Raw genomic sequence first — 19,514 nt, forward strand, 5'->3', positions numbered from 1 at the left:
GGGCGGTGATATTACCTCTGGAGAGTCGGCGGGCGGTGATATTACCTCTGGAGAGTCGGCGGGCGGTGATATTACCTCTGGAGAGTCGGCGGGCGGTGATATTACCTCCGGAGAGTCGGCGGGCGGTGATATTACCTCCGGAGAGTCGGCGGGCGGTGAGATTGCCTCCGGAGAGTCGGCGGGCGGTGAGATTGCCTCCGGAGAGTCGGCGGGCGGTGAGATTGCCTCCGGAGAGTCGGCGGGCGGTGAGATTGCCTCCGGAGAGTCGGCGGGCGGTGAGATTGCCTCCGGAGAGTCGGCGGGCGGTGAGATCAGTTTGAGGTCTGACTTCTTACAGATGCAGATGACTGATTACAGGCTGATTGATCTGAATTTGTCAGAAGATTATATATATATATATATATATATAATATATATTGTATTATAGGGTGGAATTACATCAGGTAGGGGCTCAGCCCGGACCCCTGATTGACGGCTCCTGTTGTCAGCTCGCCCCCTGTAAGTGAAAGTTTCTGCCAGAGCTGTATGTAAATGAATGAAGAAAGTTCTTTGTGTTCAGTTCCTGCCGCTCTCCTATCACTGGATGCTGCTGCTGGATAATGGGCTGGGGGTGGAGAGGACGAGAGGGGTTGTACTACCCTGCACACTGCTGCCTGACACTCTGCTCCTTTCTGGAGCTCTTGTTGCTGGGTGGGGGCTACAAATTTCACATAGGGGCAATTTCTATCCCTTTTGACCATTGCCCTGGTGATCCTGAGGGGAGAGGACCGGCCTGGCGTGGGGAGGAGGTCACATCAGGCAGATGTGGGGCTCACACCACCTCCCAGGGGTCTCGATCTGCTGAGATTACTCAGGACTTGCCTATAGGATAAGGATTTGTGTGGGAAATACAAAGCTGAGAATGGAGCGGAGAGGCTTGATCTGCACCCTGGAGGTAATGCACTACAACCCCCACTCTCCTTGTTACTATTATAGAATGTTGTCCATTTTGTCCCATTGTGACTTTTATGCCTTTTAATATACAGTATTGTATGTATACGTTTCTGTTTATAGAATCATTAGATACAAGGGGCAGATGATTGCTGCTGTGCAATGTGCTGGTTACAAGGGGCAGATGATCTCTGCTGCTGTGTGATGTGCTGGATACAAGGGGCAGATGATCTCTGCTGCAGTGCAATGTGCTGGATACAAGGGGCTGATGATCTCTGCTGCTGTGCGATGTGCTGGTTACAAGGGGCAGATGATCTCTGCTGCTGTGCAATGTGCTGGATACAAGGGGCAGATGATCTCTGCTGCAGTGCAATGTGCTGGATACAAGGGGCTGATGATCTCTGCTGCTGTGCGATGTGCTAGATACAAGGGGCAGATGATCTCTGCTGCTGTGCGATGTGCTAGATACAAGGGGCAGATGATCTCTGCTGCTGTGCGATGTGCTAGATACAAGGGGCTGATGATCTCTGCTGCTGTGCGATGTGCTAGATACAAGGGGCAGATGATCTCTGCTGCTGTGCAATGTGCTAGATACAAGGGGCAGATGATCTCTGCTGCAGTGTAATGTGCTAGATACAAGGGGCAGATTATCTCTGCTGCTGTGCAATGTGCTGGATACAAGGGGCAGATTATCTCTGCTGCTGTGCAATGTGCTGGATAAAAGGGGCAGATCTCTGCTGCTGTGCAATGTGCTAGATACAAGGGGCAGATGATCTCTGCTGCAGTGCAATGTGCTGGATACAAGGGGCAGATGATCTCTGCTGCTGTGCGATGTGCTGGATACAAGATGATCTCTGCTGCTGTGCGATGTGCTGGATACAAGGGGCAAATTATCTCTGCTGCTGTGCGATGTGCTAGATACAAGGGGCAGATGATCTCTGCTGCAGTGCAATTTGCTGGTTACAAGGGGCAGATGATCTCTGCTGCAGTGCAATTTGCTGGTTACAAGGGGCAGATGATCTCTGCTGTTGTGCAATGTGCTAGATACAAGGGGCAAATTATCTCTGCTGCTGTGCGATGTGCTGGATACAAGGGGCAGATGATCTCTGCTGCTGTGCGATGTGCTAGATACAAGGGGCAGATGATCTCTGCTGCTGTGCGATGTGCTGGATACAAGGGGCAGATGATCTCTGCTGCTGTGCAATGTGCTGGATACAAGGGGCAGATGATCTCTGCTGCAGTGCAATGTGCTGGTTACAAGGGGCAGATGATCTCTGCTGCTGTGCAATGTGCTGGATACAAGGGGCAGATGATCTCTGCTGCTGTGCAATGTGCTGGATACAAGGGGCTGATGATCTCTGCTGCTGTGCAATGTGCTGGATACAAGGGGCTGATGATCTCTGCTGCTGTGCAATGTGCTGGATACAAGGGGCAGATGATCTCTGCTGCTGTGCAATGTGCTGGATACAAGGGGCAGATGATCTCTGCTGCTGTGCAATGTGCTAGATACAAGGGGCTGATGATCTCTGCTGCTGTGCAATGTGCTGGATACAAGGGGCTGATGATCTCTGCTGCTGTGCGATGTGCTGGATACAAGGTGCAGATGATCTCTGCTGCTGTGCAATGTGCTGGATACAAGGGGCAGATGATCTCTGCTGCTGTGCAATGTGCTGGATACAAGGGGCAGATGATCTCTGCTGCTGTGCAATGTGCTGCAGAGAGGGTTAAGCCGTGAGCCGGTTACACATTAGCGGAGTGATGTAACCCCTCACATTGTGGGATCTATTTTGGAGATAACCCTATTAAGCAAATAGAGAAAAGCCTTGGATTTAAGTAAATGGAAAAGGCAGCGACCACCAGGGCTCCGGGATTAATGGCGGCCATGAATTAAAGGGCGAGATCTGTAATGCCGGTCACATGAGATTCATTTACTGGTTGTGATAGACGTCATGTAATTCTGCTGCCACAACTCTCTCTAAATGCAGGTACAATGTATACCGCACGGGATCGGTCCCACGGGTACAATGTATACCGCACGGGATCGGTCCCACGGGTACAATGTATACCGCACGGGATCGGTCCCACGGGTACAGTGTATACCGCACGGGATCGGTCCCACGGGTACAATGTATACCGCACGGGATCGGTCCCACGGGTACAATGTATACCGCACGGGATCGGTCCCACGGGTACGATGTATACCGCACGGGATCGGTCCCACGGGTACAATGTATACCGCACGGGATCGGTCCCAGGGGGTACAATGTATACCGCACGGGATCGGTCCCAGGGGTACAATGTATACCGCACGGGATCGGTCCCACGGGTACGATGTATACCGCACGGGATCGGTCCCACGGGTGCGATGTATACCGCACGGGATCGGTCCCACGGGTGCGATGTATACCGCACGGGATCGGTCCCACGGGTGCGATGTATACCGCACGGGATCGGTCCCACGGGTGCGATGTATACCGCACGGGATCGGTCCCACGGGTACAATGTATACCGCACGGGATCGGTCCCACGGGTACAATGTATACCGCACGGGATCGGTCCCACGGGTACAATGTATACCGCACGGGATCGGTCCCACGGGTACAATGTATACCGCACGGGATCGGTCCCACGGGTACAATGTATACCGCACGGGATCGGTCCCACGGGTACAATGTATACCGCACGGGATCGGTCCCACGGGTACAATGTATACCGCACGGGATCGGTCCCACGGGTACAATGTGGGGACTCGCAGTCTTGTAGCAGATAATGGGTTTTCCACAATGTCTGTAGAGCGAGTTGGATACTTGTAGCCATGATAAATGATTTCTGTTATTACTGGATCATTTTTGGGGTGAGTTCTGTTGGACACAGTAATAAGTCTGATCCAGCAGTGATTTCTTGGTAGTTTGACATGTACGTTACCTTGTGGCCTTTAACCCTTTCTGTTTAACATTTTGGGATTTTCAAAGTATTTGGCAGCAAACAATATGTAAGAAATATAACTTTTCTATATTTAATTGTACAGAGGGTGAGCTCTGGGCCGAGCACTGACTGCGAGGCGGTGGGGGCTTATTTTAGGGACCTGGAGCGATTTCCTCCTTGCGGTCCAGGATCCTGTTGACAGTCCAGTTCCTGTGTGTTGCCGCTTTGTTTTGAAGATGCTGGGACCTATAGAAACTTCCACATGTTCTACCGTTAACCGCTTGAGTGCTGGAATTCATGTGTCACTGGAGACCCGTGGCTGTGAACTTCACTGGGACTGAAGTAGTTAACCCACGACAAAGGGGAGACTAATGTGGAATAACAGGGGCTGCAGAGAGCGGTGATAAGAATCTGCCTCCTGCTCATTTGCTGCATCTGCTAATGATCCCAGGCAGGAATTTCCCTCAGGCAGGAAGTGTAAACAAACAAACTTAAAGGGGCCTGTAAAGATGGCCGCCACCGCTGCTGGGCAGAGATGCCATTGGAGGCTTTGTTTTTTGGCCTCTCGTCAGTCAGTCCATTCTTTGGGAGCAGATTAGAGGCCCGGGCTGCACACAGAGCTGCTTTGTCTTCCTGGCACAATGACGCTGGATGGGGATTGGCCAAATTTGCTCTTACTCTCCTGTTTACGCTCTCTTCAGAATGAAAAAGCACAAGAGCTGACAGTTCATGGGGGGACACTGGAGTGACATGACCTAAAATCACATTTTCCTTAGCAACGGCTGGAGGTCACTGACCCATTATATCATAGATAGGTCTATGACATTGCTAGATATTTCTACTATCTATCTATCTATCTATCTATCTATCTATCTTTTCTAGCTATTGATGTGAGGACCTGAAATAGGGGTGCTGCAAGTTGAAATGAGGGCGTTTAGATTTTGCAATATTACTCACCAGATTAGGTTAATACAGAATTTTCATCAGAAAGTGAACAAACCCTTTAAGGCCGCCCCCACTTGAGCATCTGATCCTCCCTTTTCAATGTGGAATTGAAGTCATCACGTTGCGATGTATGATGTAGTGCAAAGTCAGGCAGCATTGAGCAATCTGATGAGGCATTTCTACTAAAAACAAGACGTTCCCAGTGCCCCTGTCTGCGAGCAGTCACTTCCTCCTGTCTGCGAGCAGTCACTTCCTCCTGTCTGCGAGCAGTCACTTCCTCCTGTCTGCGAGCAGTCACTTCCTCCTGTCTGCGAGCAGTCACTTCCTCCTGTCTGCGAGCAGTCACTTCCTCCTGTCTGCGAGCAGTCACTTCCTCCTGTCTGCGAGCAGTCACTTCCTCCTGTCTGCGAGCAGTCACTTCCTCCTGTCTGCGAGCAGTCACTTCCTCCTGTCTGCGAGCAGTCACTTCCTCCTGTCTGCGAGCAGTCACTTCCTCCTGTCTGCGAGCAGTCACTTCCTCCTGTCTGCGAGCAGTCACTTCCTCCTGTCTGCGAGCAGTCACTTCCTCCTGTCTGCGAGCAGTCACTTCCTCCTGTCTGCGAGCAGTCACTTCCTCCTGTCTGCGAGCAGTCACTTCCTCCTGTCTGCGAGCAGTCACTTCCTCCTGTCTGCGAGCAGTCACTTCCTCCTGTCTGCGAGCAGTCACTTCCTCCTGTCTGCGAGCAGTCACTTCCTCCTGTCTGTTTCTCATGTATGTTCACTTTGTAGAGTCTCTTCCTCCTCCTCCGCGGTCACTGCGCGCAGTCTCCTCCATAGTAGTCACTGGGCGCAGTTGTCTCCTGAGCGCATTGACTGCAGAGGAGGAGGAGACGACTGCGCGCAGTGACCGCAGGGGAGGAGGAGACGACTGCGCGCAGTGACTGCAGAGGAGGAGGAGACGACTGCGCGCAGTGACTGCAGAGGAGGAGGAGACTACTGCGCACAGTGACTGCAGAGGAGGAGGAGACGACTGCGCGCAGTGACTGCAGAGGAGGAGGAGACTACTGCGCGCAGTGACTGCAGAGGAGGAGGAGACGACTGCGCGCAGTGACTGCAGAGGAGGAGGAGACGACTGCGCGCAGTGACTGCAGAGGAGGAGGAGACGACTGCGCGCAGTGACCGCAGAGGAGGAGGAGACGACTGCGCGCAGTGACTGCCGGGGAGGAGGAGACGACTGCGCGCAGTGACCTGTAATAGGTGGAGCAGTCTGCAGGGGCGGATGGTCAGGGGCTCGGGCCTGCAGCGTTACCCTGTCCGATCACAGCCTTCATCGCCCACAATGCTCCAGCTGAACACATTGCCATTCACAGATTGCAGCCGCTGCCGGGAATCTCGCTGTAGAAATCCTCCTAAAGCCTCTGAGAACCTTTTTTTTTTTTGCTAGCTGCTTTTTACTTTCATTCATTCCCACAGTTTTACTCTTTTCAGATTTTATTTAGGATGACGCGTCGTTGTCTCCATGCTGATTTATGAACATAACCTTACCCGCTCGCCCTACTCTCCCCTTTACACCTGGATCGGAGGTGATTCTTGTTTTTGACCTGCGACCTCTCTGGTGTTTCAGCCCTTTTCATGGTCAGGTAGTTGTGCTGTCACCCCTCTGGTTATTGTGGGGGGGATGCGGGGACATTCTTCTCCCGGAGCGGCTGTCTAGACAGATTCTTCTCCGAGTCCTGCTCTCAGGTGTGGGCTCTGCACATCTGCTCCTCACACTTCTCCATTCACCAAGTAGCAGACACATTTTTTTTTGCAACATTTGAATGGTTTTATTTACAAATTTAAATATTTTAGCAAATCCTTTCTTGTTTTTTTTTTTTTTTGTGGCAACTTTTCATTTAATTTTCTTCATTCATTTCCAGAGCTGCTTTTGTAATTCTGCTGAAGCAGAGGGTAGTTTTAGCTCCGATCTAGTCGTGTGACTTACAGAAAAAGCAAAAAGTCTAAGAAAGTTACAGAACTTCTATCCGTACAGAAACGAATATTTAATCTTTATGAAGTGCTTCCATGCACGGGTCACGTCACATCGGGTGTGGCAGGGGCTTTGGTAAACCCTTGGCATTATTATTATTATTATTTATTATTATTATTATCATCATCATCATCTGGGGCAGGGATATCAGAGTGCACATAACAACCACCGACATGAAGAGAGAGAATAAGTCTGGCGACGTCCATCCCATCATGTATCATCGCAGCAATACTGAAATGACTTCTCTCTCATTTGATTTCTGTACCTGTGCCCCCCCCCCATTTCACAGTACGGTCCCAATATGTGTCATCCTCGCTCCACTACTTTCTGTAGGAGTATTTCGCAGGCAGAGGGTACAAGCTCATGATCCCTTTACGGAAAAGCCTATTTTTTACATCCACTTTTATGATTTTGTAGATTCATAGAGGAGTATCTCTTATTTGGGATCCGCAATAAGTGGCTAGAAACGTCCAAAAATAAAAATATCTCCCTGGAGGGACCCCCCACCTGTCCACTCATTACACAGGCTGCACATTGATTTCCTGCAGTGCTTCATGTCCCCTCTGGAGGCGCTGCTGGGGAATCTAACACTTGTAAGCTTCTCCTGCAATCTAAAGTTAACCCCTGAGTTTCCCAGCAGAGGGATAATGTTTAACCATTTCATGTTAAGGAGACCCTTCTAGTGTACCCCCTCCCCCCTTTACAGTGTCCAGAGCAGAGTCCCCGAGAGGGCGAGTGGGGATTTTTGTGGCCCCCCACAGCACAAGTCACCATCGATTATTAGGATCCCCCCCCTCCCATACAGGGACAGCTGCTGGGAGTTGGTGCTGTGCCAGATGCACATACAATGGGTGGGGGGGCACGAGACAGAACTTTACGTCTAGTGTCCCGTCCCGTCCCGTCCCCCCCAGGCTGTTCCACCCATCGCTGTCCACGTCAATCTTATTGAGTGTTACTCAGTCCTGAGCCCTAATCCTGGAATCGCAGACCAGACATGGACAATGTTCAACAATGTTAATCAGCGTGCGGAGCGTGGGCCAGCACCTGGTCGCTGTGTTATCCCCCTTCCCGGGAAATCAATTATATATCTGGCCTCATTGCCAAGGTCATGACAGAGTCCTCGTACCATTGGAAATGCTGGCACCGAGCAGCTGCCCGCCCCCAGGAGGGAACACTACAGAGCACCACCTGGCAGGGATCGAGGATGTGAAGTCAGCCGGTCACATCACGGACGCTGCTCGCACGGCGGCACCGACCCAGAAGCAGAGATAGGCAGCCGTAACATACAGGGACATGGAGAATGGAGGGGATGGTTTTATCAGCTTCACCTAACTTCAGGCCGGTAAAGGAAATCTGTCACTGGATTTTTCTTCCCCATCTGAGAGCAGCATGATGTAGTAGCAGAGACCCTGATTCCAGTGATGCGTCACTTACTGGGCTACTTCAGTCTCGGTAAAATCACTTTATCTGCTGCAGACCTACCAAGTTTCTGAATGCTGAGCTCAGTATACCCCTGCCCACACCACTGATTGGCAGCTTTCTGCCTATGCACAGTGTACACAGAGCTGTCAATCGGTGGTGGGGGTGGGGTAATAACAAAGCTCATGATTATGGGGAAGTCTATGGCAGCAGGTTTAATAGTCCTCTAGTAATAATCTCCTGCAGATAAAACTACAGCAAGCAGCCCAGTTAGTGACACATGAGTGAAATAAGGGTCTCTGTCTCTACATTATGCTGTGCTCCGATTAGGAGGCAATGATGACAGATTACCTTTTAATCATTTCTGAATACATATACGGGGCCTTACTCAATAGATGAAGGTCAGCAATCGCGTCACCAGGACCGGCAGACATTCTGTAGGATATGGCCACCTGTGTACAGTACAGACCAAAAGTTTGGACACACCTTCTCATTTAAAGATTTTTCTGCATTTTCTTGACTATGAAAATTGTACATTCACACTGAAGGCATCAAAACTATGAATTACCACATGTGGAATTATATACTTAACAAAAAAGTGTGAAACAACTGAAAATATGTCTTATATTCTAGGGTCTTCACAGTAGCCACCTTTTGCTTTGATGACTGCTTTGCACACTCTTGGCATTCTCTTGATGAGCTTCAAGAGGTAGTCACCGGAAATGGTCTTCCAACAATCTTGAAGGAGTTCCCAGAGATGCTTAGCACTTGTTGGCCCTTTTGCCTTCACTCTGCGGTCCAGCTCACCCCAAACCATCTCGATTGGGTTCAGGTCTGGTGACTGTGGAGGCCAGGTCATCTGGCGTAGCCCCCCATCACTCTCCTTCTTGGTCACATAGCCCTTACACAGCCTGGAGGTGTTTGGGGTAATTGTCCTGTTGAAAAATAAATGATGGTCCAACTAAACGCAAACCGGATGGAATAGCATGCTGCTGCAAGATGCTGTGGTAGCCATGCTGGTTCAGTATGCCTTCAATTTTGAATATATCCCCAACAGTGTCACCAGTATAGCCCCCCCACACCATCACACCTCCTCCTCCATGCTTCACGGTGGGAACCAGGCATGTAGAGTCCATCCGTTCACCTTTTCTGCGTCGCACAAAGACACGGTGGATGGAACCAAAGATCTCAAATTTGGACTCATCCGACCAAAGCACAGATTTCCACTGGTCTAATGTCCATTCCTTGTGTTCTTTAGCCCAAACAAGTCTCTTCTGCTTGTTGCCTGTCCTTAGCAGTGGTTTCCTAGCAGCTATTTTACCATGAAGGCCGGCTGCACAAAGTCTCCTCTTAACAGTTGTTGTAGAGATGTGTCTGCTGCTAGAACTCTGTGTGGCATTGACCCGGTCTCTAATCTGAGCTGCTGTTAACCTGCGATTTCTGAGGCTGGTGACTCGGATAAACTTATCCTCAGAAGCAGAGGTGACTCTTGGTCTTCCTTTCCTGGGGCGGTCCTCATGTGAGCCAGTTTCTTTGTAGCGCTTGATAGTTTTTGCAACTGCACTTGGGGACACATTCAAAGTTTTCCCAATTTTTCGCACTGACTGACCTTCATTTCTTAAAGTAATGATGGCCACTCGTTTTTTCTTTACTTAGCTGCTTTTTTCTTTCCATAATACAAATTCTAACAGTCTATTCAGTAGGACTATCAGCTGTGTATCCACCTGACTTCTGCACAACACAACTGATGGTCCCAACCCCATTTATAAGGCAAGAAATCCCACTTATTAAACCTGACAGGGCAAACCAGTGAAGTGAAAACCATTTCCGGTGACTACCTCTTGAAGCTCATCAAGAGAATGCCAAGAGTGTGCAAAGCAGTCATCAAAGCAAAAGGTGGCTACTCTGAAGACCCTAGAATATAAGACATATTTTCAGTTGTTTCACACTTTTTTGTTAAGTATATAATTCCACATGTGGTAATTCATAGTTTTGATGCCTTCAGTGTGAATGTACAATTTTCATAGTCAGGAAAATACAGAAAAATCTTTAAATGAGAAGGTGTGTCCAAACTTTTGGTCTGTACTGTATGTCCAAAAAAAGACAGAGCCTTACTTTTCTTAATATATCCGTTGGAAAAGTGTGGAGGAGAGGGGACCGAGAAGTCTGGAGGGAGGAAGAGGACAGAGGAGTCTGGAGGGAGGAAGAGGACAGAGGAGTCTGGAGGGAGGAAGAGGACAGAGGAGTCTGGAGGGAGGAAGAGGACAGAGGAGTCTGGAGGGAGGAAGAGGACAGAGGAGTCTGGAGGGAGGAAGAGGACAGAGGAGTCTGGAGGGAGGAAGAGGACAGAGGAGTCTGGAGGGAGGAGGAGGACAGAGGAGTCTGGAGGGAGGAGGAGTCTGGAGGGAGGAGGAGGACAGAGGAGTCTGGAGGGAGGAAGAGGACAGAGGAGTCTGGAGGGAGGAAGAGGACAGAGGAGTCTGGAGGGAGGAAGAGGACAGAGGAGTCTGGAGGGAGGAGGAGTCTGGAGGGAGGAGGAGTCTGGAGGGAGGAGGAGGACAGAGGAGTCTGGAGGGAGGAGGAGGACAGAGGAGTCTGGAGGGAGGAGGAGGACAGAGGAATCTGAAGGGAGGAAGAGGACAGAGGAATCTGAAGGGAGGAAGAGGACAGAGGAACCTGAAGGGAGGGGGAGGACAGAGGAACCTGAAGGGAGGGGGAGGACAGAGGAACCTGAAGGGAGGGGGAGGACAGAGGAACCTGAAGGGAGGAAGAGGACAGAGGAACCTGAAGGGAGGGGGAGGACAGAGGAACCTGAAGGGAGGAAGATGACAGAGGAACCTGAAGGGAGGAAGAGGACAGAGGAACCTGAAGGGAGGAAGAGGACAGAGGAACCTGAAGGGAGGAAGAGGACAGAGGAATCTGAAGGGAGGGGGATGACAGAGGAATCTGAAGGGAGGGGGAGGAGGATGCGGGAGTCTGGAGGGAGGAGGTGGAGGACGCGGGAGTCTGGAGGGAGGAGGAGGAGGACGCGGGAGTCTGGAGGGAGGAGGTGGAGGACGCGTGAGTCTGGAGGGAGGAGGAGGAGGACACGGGAGTCTGGAGGGAGGAGGAGGAGGACGCGGGAGTCTGGAGGGAGGAGGAGGAGGACGCGGGAGTCTGGAGGGAGGAGGAGGAGGACGCGGGAGTCTGGAGGGAGGAGGAGGAGGACGCGGGAGTCTGGAGGGAGGAGGAGGAGGACGCGGGAGTCTGGAGGGAGGAGGAGGAGGACACCGGAGTCTGGAGGGAGGAGGAGGAGGACGCGGGAGTCTGGAGGGAGGAGGTGGAGGACGCGGGAGTCTGGAGGGAGGAGGTGGAGGACGCGGGAGTCTGGAAGGAGGGGGAGGAGGACGCGGGAGTCTGGAGGGAGGAGGTGGAGGACGCGGGAGTCTGGAGGGAGGAGGTGGAGGACGCGGGAGTCTGGAAGGAGGGGGAGGAGGACGCGGGAGTCTGGAGGGAGGAGGTGGAGGACGCGGGAGTCTGGAGGGAGGAGGTGGAGGACGCGGGAGTCTGGAGGGAGGAGGTGGAGGACGCGGGAGTCTGGAGGGAGGAGGTGGAGGACGCGGGAGTCTGGAGGGAGGAGGTGGAGGACGCGGGAGTCTGGAGGGAGGAGGTGGAGGACGCGGGAGTCTGGAGGGAGGAGGTGGAGGACGCGGGAGTCTGGAGGGAGATTAGTGAATCGATTCGGAGGAGGCCTGGTTCAGTGGCCTCATCGTGTCTGCTGGACCAAAGCCCGGTGATCTCCTCCAACCTGCCTGATTTCCCCACGTCGCTCCTGTTTTGAAGGCCCAACATGAAGCCACTTTGACAGGCCTGCTAACCAGAAGAGGTGTCTGGAGGCTCTGGACCACTGGAAAAGGCGCCTGCGGCTCGAATACCTCTTCTTACCTGACCGCTGTCTAAGCTTCAGGATTTTTATGTCCCATCCTGAAGGAAACGTTCAGTAAAGATAACAAGGCCTCTGGTGATGGAGAATACTGCAGTGGAGGAGTTCTGCTCACAGAGGATTCCCTGATGGCTATGATACTACTATCTGTAGCAATTGCTATGGGAAACACACCTACACTCACTGACAGCAAGCAGAGAGCTTAGGTAAAACAAACTGAAAGAAAGCATATTACATACGCTGATCAAGGTTTTTTTTTTTTTTTCCATTTTTGCGTCCTGCCCCGGGCTAATAGTGGCTCTTGTATGAGATGTAGCCTCTGGGCATTACTGGCACCTTGAGCCGGTGGCCCTGTGCCTGTGGTGCTGCTCATTGCCGTACGTGGCGCCCCTACGATCACAGTGTAATCTGCTACTCCAGGCCCCGTTGATTAGTCGTTTGCATTATTGGATAATTAATCTGAATTTCCCTCGGCTTCCCTCTGCGGTTGGCAGGTGACCTTGCGGCGTGACAATGGGCGCACAGTTCCCAATGTCATTCATCCTGTGATAAGGATCCTGTGGGAGGATTGTTCCACTATTACATCCTGTTCTCTCGGCCCAGAAACACAGTGACTGCACTGCTGATACAGGAAGGACAGGCGCCCGCTGCTGGGTCCACAATGCCCCCACATGCCCATGATTTGATGGCACTTTTCAGTGCAGATTATGTGGCTTGTAAAGCTCCATATGATTTGTACTGTCCATCATGCCCTTTATGTGCTGGATGCCGTGTGGATTTTGTATTGCGGTTTCAATGGGTGAAATCTACATCATCATTATCCACATGTAATACCATGTTCATTCTGCCTTACCTGCATATATCCTTCTTTATTATCATGTTTCCACTGTGCAACTGAAGATGCCCACCAGTGTCGCTGACACTTTAATCTCACCCAGCTCTCTGATATCTCTTTTGAAGCTGCACTCTATCCTGACCATCTCTCTCTTGATTGCTCTTTTTGCTATTTATGACCTGCCTTTCCTCTCTATTACTGACCCTCATAATGCTGTCCCTCCTGGCTATCTCTGGACACCCTGGCTGTCTCTATCCTTCCTGACTGCCTCTTTCACTCCTGACTGCCTCTTTCACTCCTGACTGCCTCTTTCACTCTTGACTGCCTCTTTCACTCCTGACTGCCTCTTTCACTCCTGACTGCCTCTTTCACTCCTGACTGCCTCTTTCACTCCTGGCTGTCCCTATCCCTCCTGACTGCCTCTTTCACTCCTGGCTGTCCCTATCCCTCCTTACTGCCTCTTTCACTCCTGGCTGTCCCTATCCCTCCTGACTGCCTCTTTCACTCTTGGCTGTCTCTATCCCTCCTGACTGCCTCTTTCACTCTTGGCTGTCCCTATCCCTCCTGACTGCCTCTTTCACTCCTGGCTGTCCCTATCACTCCTGACTGCCTCTTTCACTCCTGGCTGTCCCTATCACTCCTTACTGTCTCTATCCCTCCTGACTGCCTCTTTCACTCCTGGCTGTCCCTATCCCTCCTGACTGCCTCTTTCACTCCTGGCTGTCCCTATCACTCCTTACTGTCTCTATCCCTCCTGACTGTCTCTATCCCTCCTGACTGTCTCTATCCCTCCTGACTGTCTCTATCCCTCCTGACTGTCTCTATCCCTCCTGACTGTCTCTATCCCTCCTGACTGTCTCTATCCCTCCTGACTGTCTCTATCCCTCCTGACTGTCTCTATCCCTCCTGACTGCCTCTTTCACTCCTGGCTGTCCCTATCCCTCCTGACTGCCTCTTTCACTCCTGGCTGTCCCTATCCCTCCTGACTGCCTCTTTCACTCTTGGCTGTCCCTATCCCTCCTGCCTGCCTCTTTCACTCCTGGCTGTCTCTATCCCTCCTCGCTGTCTCTATCCCTCCTCGCTGTCTCTATCCCTCCTGACTGTCTCTATCCCTCCTGACTGTCTCTATCCCTCCTGACTGTCTCTATCCCTCCTGACTGTCTCTATCCCTCCTGACTGTCTCTATCCCTCCTGACTGTCTCTATCCCTCCTGACTGTCTCTATCCCTCCTGACTGTCTCTATCCCTCCTGACTGTCTCTATCCCTCCTGACTGTCTCTATCCCTCCTGACTGTCTCTATCCCTCCTGACTGTCTCTATCCCTCCTGACTGTCTCTATCCCTCCTGACTGTCTCTATCCCTCCTGACTGTCTCTATCCCTCCTGACTGTCTCTATCCCTCCTGACTGTCTCTATCCCTCCTGACTGTCTCTATCCCTCCTGACTGTCTCTATCCCTCCTGACTGTCTCTATCCCTCCTGACTGTCTCTATCCCTCCTGACTGTCTCTATCCCTCCTGACTGTCTCTATCCCTCCTGACTGTCTCTATCCCTCCTGACTGTCTCTATCCCTCCTGACTGTCTCTATCCCTCCTGACTGTCTCTATCCCTCCTGACTGTCTCTATCCCTCCTGACTGTCTCTATCCCTCCTGACTGTCTCTATCCCTCCTGACTGTCTCTATCCCTCCTGACTGTCTCTATCCCTCCTGACTGTCTCTATCCCTCCTGACTGTCTCTATCCCTCCTGACTGTCTCTATCCCTCCTGACTGTCTCTATCCCTCCTGACTGTCTCTATCCCTCCTGACTGTCTCTATCCCTCCTGACTGTCTCTATCCCTCCTGACTGTCTCTATCCCTCCTGACTGTCTCTATCCCTCCTGACTGTCTCTATCCCTCCTGACTGTCTCTATCCCTCCTGACTGTCTCTATCCCTCCTGACTGTCTCTATCCCTCCTGACTGTCTCTATCCCTCCTGACTGTCTCTATCCCTCCTGACTGTCTCTATCCCTCCTGACTGTCTCTATCCCTCCTGACTGTCTCTATCCCTCCTGACTGTCTCTATCCCTCCTGACTGTCTCTATCCCTCCTGACTGTCTCTATCCCTCCTGACTGTCTCTATCCCTCCTGACTGTCTCTATCCCTCCTGACTGTCTCTATCCCTCCTGACTGTCTCTATCCCTCCTGACTGTCTCTATCCCTCCTGACTGTCTCTATCCCTCCTGACTGTCTCTATCCCTCCTGACTGTCTCTATCCCTCCTGACTGTCTCTATCCCTCCTGACTGTCTCTATCCCTCCTGACTGTCTCTATCCCTCCTGACTGTCTCTATCCCTCCTGACTGTCTCTATCCCTCCTGACTGTCTCTATCCCTCCTGACTGTCTCTATCCCTCCTGACTGTCTCTATCCCTCCTGACTGTCTCTATCCCTCCTGACTGTCTCTATCCCTCCTGACTGTCTCTATCCCTCCTGACTGTCTCTATCCCTCCTGACTGTCTCTATCCCTCCTGACTGTCTCTATCCCTCCTGACTGTCTCTATCCCTCCTGACTGTCTCTATCCCTCCTGACTGCCTCTATCCCTCCTGACTGCCTCTATCCCTCCTGACTGCCTCTATCCCTCCTGACTGCCTCTATCCCTCCTGACTGTCTCTATCCCTCCTGACTGTCTCTATCCCTCCTGACTGTCTCTATCCCTCCTGACTGTCTCTATCCCTCCTGACTGTCTCTATCCCTCCTGACTGTCTCTATCCCTCCTGACTGTCTCTATCCCTCCTGACTGTCTCTATCCCTCCTGACTGTCTCTATCCCTCCTGACTGTCTCTATCCCTCCTGACTGTCTCTATCCCTCCTGGCTGTCTCTATCCCTCCTGGCTGTCTCTATCCCTCCTGGCTGTCTCTATCCCTCCTGGCTGTCTCTATCCCTCCTGGCTGTCTCTATCCCTCCTGGCTGTCTCTATCCCTCCTGGCTGTCTCTATCCCTCCTGACTGTCTCTATCCCTCCTGACTGTCTCTATCCCTCCTGACTGCCTCTATCCCTCCTGACTGCCTCTATCCCTCCTGACTGCCTCTATCCCTCCTGACTGCCTCTATCCCTCCTGACTGCCTCTTTCACTCCTGGCTGTCCCTATCCCTCCTGACTGCCTCTTTCACTCCTGGCTGCCTCTTTCACTCCTGGCTGTCCCTATCCCTCCTGACTGCCTCTTTCACTCTTGGCTGTCCCTATCCCTCCTGCCTGCCTCTTTCACTCCTGGCTGTCTCTATCCCTCCTGACTGCCTCTTTCACTCCTGGCTGTCCCTATCCCTCCTGACTGCCTCTTTCACTCCTGGCTGTCCCTATCCCTCCTGACTGCCTCGTTCACTCCTGGCTGTCCCTATCCCTCCTGGCTGTCCCTATCCCTCCTGGCTGTCTCTATCCCTCCTGGCTGTCTCTATCCCTCCTGGCTGTCTCTATCCCTCCTGGCTGTCTCTATCCCTCCTGGCTGTCTCTATCCCTCCTGGCTGTCTCTATCCCTCCTGGCTGTCTCTATCCCTCCTGGCTGTCTCTATCCCTCCTGGCTGTCTCTATCCCTCCTGACTGTCTCTATCCCTCCTGACTGCCTCTTTCACTCCTGGCTGTCCCTATCCCTCCTGACTGCCTCGTTCACTCCTGGCTGTCCCTATCCCTCCTGACTGCCTCGTTCACTCCTGGCTGTCCCTATCCCTCCTGGCTGTCTCTATCCCTCCTGGCTGTCTCTATCCCTCCTGGCTGTCTCTATCCCTCCTGGCTGTCTCTATCCCTCCTGGCTGTCTCTATCCCTCCTGGCTGTCTCTATCCCTCCTGGCTGTCTCTATCCCTCCTGGCTGTCTCTATCCCTCCTGGCTGTCTCTATCCCTCCTGGCTGTCTCTATCCCTCCTGGCTGTCTCTATCCCTCCTGGCTGTCTCTATCCCTCCTGGCTGTCTCTATCCCTCCTGGCTGTCTCTATCCCTCCTGACTATCTCTGGACATCCTGGATGTGTGCCCAAGTCCCTCTCTTTTTCTCTTGCCTTTATGTCTCTTGATGGTTTCTGCCCCCCTGTCTCTCCTGACTGCCGTGGTCTCTCCCAGTTCTGTCTCTCTTATTTCAATAATCACTCTGACGTCCCATTTATTAGTATACAGACATTTTTATATCTTAGATGGAATTTCTCTTTAAAAAAAGCAAATAATTGGCCATAATGAAGGAACGTGCTGGGGCTTCATGTCTCTATCCGCCCGGATGTTGGCAAACCCGCTCTGCAATTCTTGCTTATGTTCGCTCTGCATTCCTTCTACATCTGTGATCCTTAAATACATAGTGATAACACTGAAAAGTCCCTGGTACCTGCACAGCCATGTCCTGCTCTACTCCTGTGCCCAATGCCAAGTCTGTAGCATGCCAGCACTATGTGTTGGCCTCCCCCATCAGCGCTGCCAGGATCACATTAAAGACACTTGGAACTTTCTCTTGAAGTTTTGAATTGGTAGAAAGATTGCACCTCACAGATCACTTATCATTATGTATCCGAGAATCCATGGATCCAAATAGCTTCCAACTAAGACACTGGCTCAGCCCAGGCAGACCTAATCTCACATCACTTATTGCTAATTACTTATACTGATCCTGTATTATTCTGCTGGTGCAGTCACTGTGTACATACATTACATTACGGATCCTGAGTTACATCCTGTATTATACTCCAGAGCTGCACTCACTATTCTGCTGGTGCAGTCACTGTGTACATACATTACATTACGGATCCTGAGTTACATCCTGTATTATACCCCAGAGCTGCACTCACTATTCTGCTGGTGCAGTCACTGTGTACATACATTACGTTACTGATCCTGAGTTACATCCTGTATTATACCCCAGAGCTGCACTCACTATTCTGCTGGTGCAGTCACTGTGTACATACATTACATTACTGATCCTGAGTTACATCCTGTATTATACTCCAGAGCTACACTCACTATTCTGCTGGTGAAGTCACTGTGTACATACATTACTGATCCTGAGTTACCTCCTGTATTATACTCCAGAGCTGCACTCACTATTCTGCTGGTGCAGTCAATGTGTACATACGTTACATTACTGATCCTGAGTTACCTCCTGTATTATACTCCAGAGCTGCACTCACTATTCTGCTGGTGCAGTCACTGTGTACACACATTACATTACTGATCCTGAGTTACATCATGTATTATACTCCAGAGCTGCACTCACTATTCTGCTGGTGCAGTCACTGTGTACATACATTACATTACTGATCCTGAGTTACCTCCTGTATTATACCCCAGAGCTGCACTCACTATTCTGCTGGTGGAGTCACTGTGTACATACATTACTGATCCTGAGTTACCTCCTGTATTATACTCCAGAGCTGCACTCACTATTCTGCTGGTGCCGTCACTGTGTACATACATTACTGATCCTGAGTTACCTCCTGTATTATACTCCAGAGCTGCACTTGCTATTCTGCTGGTGCAGTCACTGTGTACATACATTACATTACTGATCCTGAGTTACCTCCTGTATTATACTCCAGAGCTGCACTCACTATTCTGCTGGTGCCGTCACTGTGTACATACATTACTGATCCTGAGTTACCTCCTGTATTATACTCCAGAGCTGCACTCACTATTCTGCTGGTGCAGTCAATGTGTACATACGTTACATTACTGATCCTGAGTTACCTCCTGTATTATACTCCAGAGCTGCACTCACTATTCTGCTGGTGCAGTCACTGTGTACATACATTACATTACTGATCCTGAGTTACCTCCTGTATTATACCCCAGAGCTGCACTCACTATTCTGCTGGTGCAGTCACTGTGTACATACATTACATTACTGATCCTGAGTTACATCCTGTATTATACCCCAGAGCTGCACTCACTATTCTGCTGGTGCAGTCACTGTGTACATACATTACATTACTGATCCTGAGTTACATCCTGTATTATACTCCAGAGCTGCACTCACTATTCTGCTGGTGCAGTCACTGTGTACATACATTACTGATCCTGAGTTACCTCCTGTATTATACTCCAGAGCTGCACTCACTATTCTGCTGGTACAGTCACTGTGTACACACATTACATTACTGATCCTGAGTTACATCCTGTATTATACTCCAGAGCTGCACTCACTATTCTGCTGGTGCAGTCACTGTATACATACATTACATTACTGATCCTGAGTTACCTCCTGTATTATACTCCAGAGCTGCACTCACTATTCTGCTGGTGCAGTCACTGTGTACATACATTACTGATCCTGAGTTACATCCTGTATTATACTCCAGAGCTGCACTCACTATTCTGCTGGTGCAGTCACTGTATACATACATTACATTACTGATCCGGAGTTACCTCCTGTATTATACTCCAGAGCTGCACTCACTATTCTGCTGGTGCAGTCACTGTATACATACATTACATTAGTGATCCTGAGTTACCTCCTGTATTATACTCCAGAGCTGCACTCACTATTCTGCTGGTGGAGTCACTGTGTACATACATTACATTACTGAT

General features: G+C 50.9%; 1 protein-coding gene across 3 annotated transcripts in view; it reads left to right on the top strand.

Annotated features, from left to right (window-relative positions):
- DENND2B (DENN domain containing 2B) overlaps window positions 1-19,514 on the top strand; it is a 433,939-nt gene that overhangs the window by 73,455 nt on the left and 340,970 nt on the right. The window contains exon 1 of one of the 3 annotated variants that reach the window (XM_073659024.1): window positions 599-934. The exons of the other annotated variants lie outside the window; for them this stretch is intronic. The gene's annotated coding sequence lies outside the window, so the exon portion shown is untranslated. Of the gene's footprint in view, window positions 1-598; window positions 935-19,514 lie in introns of those variants that run through there. 3 annotated transcript variants of the gene reach the window in all.

This window comes from Phyllobates terribilis, unplaced genomic scaffold (assembly GCF_046119375.1).
Source record: "Phyllobates terribilis strain yellow unplaced genomic scaffold, ASM4611937v1 Scaffold_13__5_contigs__length_258822181, whole genome shotgun sequence".
NCBI lineage: Eukaryota > Metazoa > Chordata > Amphibia > Anura > Dendrobatidae > Phyllobates > Phyllobates terribilis.